Here is a 1212-nt window from a genome sequence, read left to right on the forward strand (position 1 = left end):
TTCTCAAATCTTTTGCAGGGTTTAAAATCTCTGAAATAGTTTGATATCTTTTAAAATATTTTTTAAATAATTTAAATCTTTGCATATCATTTCAAAATATTTGCAATCTTTCTGAAATGACAATGAAATTTTATTGTCCTCTTGGAATGTTGAAAATATTTTGGAATATATCAAATCAATGCAAAATACTTAAAAATCTTCCAAAGGTTTTGAAAAAGTTTTCGATACATGAAATATTTCTTGAATCTTTTCCAATATTTTTAATCTTTGCAAAATCATTTTAAAATTTTCAATCGTTGTGAAATGTTTTAAATTATTGTAACATTTTCTTTTATCTTTTTTAAATATGTAATATGTGGTAAATTTCTAACTATTTGTATATATTTTTACTCTTTGTAAAGGTATTCTAACATATTTAAAATATTTTTTGTTGAAATCGTTCGGAATCGTTCTGAAATCTTTTTCATTACTTAAAATACTTTGTAATCTAAGCAATCAGCTGAATGAAAATTTGATCCATCGAATCTACAGAACTCGTGAACCTAATCGTCTTCCGCTAGAGGTGCACATCCCCAATCGCCGAGAAGCTTCGATATAAATCACTGGAATTTCATAAAAATTTTGAAACACATGATAGAGAAGTAGACAATTGCATTGTTGAGTGTACACTAGGGTGGTAAAAATCGCATTCTCTGATTGAAATGTAATTGTTTGGAGTAGTAATTTTTTCCAAAAACATAAAATTATATTTAATTATTTTTCTGACTTCCGAACGATTTCAACAAAAAAATATTTTAAATATGTTAGAATACCTTTACAAAGAGTAAAAATATATACAAATAGTTAGAAATTTACCACATATTAAATATTTCAAAAAGATAAAGAAAATGTTACAATAATTTAAAACATTTCACAAAGATTGAAAATATTAAAATGATTTTGCAAAGATTAAAAATATTGGAAAAGTTTCAAGAAATATTTCATGTATCGAAAACTTTTTCAAAAACTTTGGAAGATTTTTAAGTATTTTGCATTGATTTGATATATTCCAAAATATTTTCAACATTCCAAGAGGATAATAAAATTTCATTGTCATTTTAGAAAGATTGTAAATATTTTGAAATGATATGCAAAGATTTAAATTATTTAAAAAATATTTTAAAAGATATCAAACTATTTCAGAGATTTTAAACCCTGCAAAAGATTTGAGAA

General features: G+C 23.5%; 1 protein-coding gene across 1 annotated transcript in view; it reads right to left on the bottom strand.

Annotated features, from left to right (window-relative positions):
• The window catches only part of LOC117175510 (katanin p80 WD40 repeat-containing subunit B1), a 41434-nt gene that overhangs the window by 19723 nt on the left and 20499 nt on the right, over nt 1-1212 (bottom strand). The gene's annotated exons all lie outside the window — the stretch shown is intronic.

The sequence above is a fragment of the Belonocnema kinseyi genome, chromosome 6 (genome assembly GCF_010883055.1).
Source record: "Belonocnema kinseyi isolate 2016_QV_RU_SX_M_011 chromosome 6, B_treatae_v1, whole genome shotgun sequence".
Classification (NCBI taxonomy): domain Eukaryota; kingdom Metazoa; phylum Arthropoda; class Insecta; order Hymenoptera; family Cynipidae; genus Belonocnema; species Belonocnema kinseyi.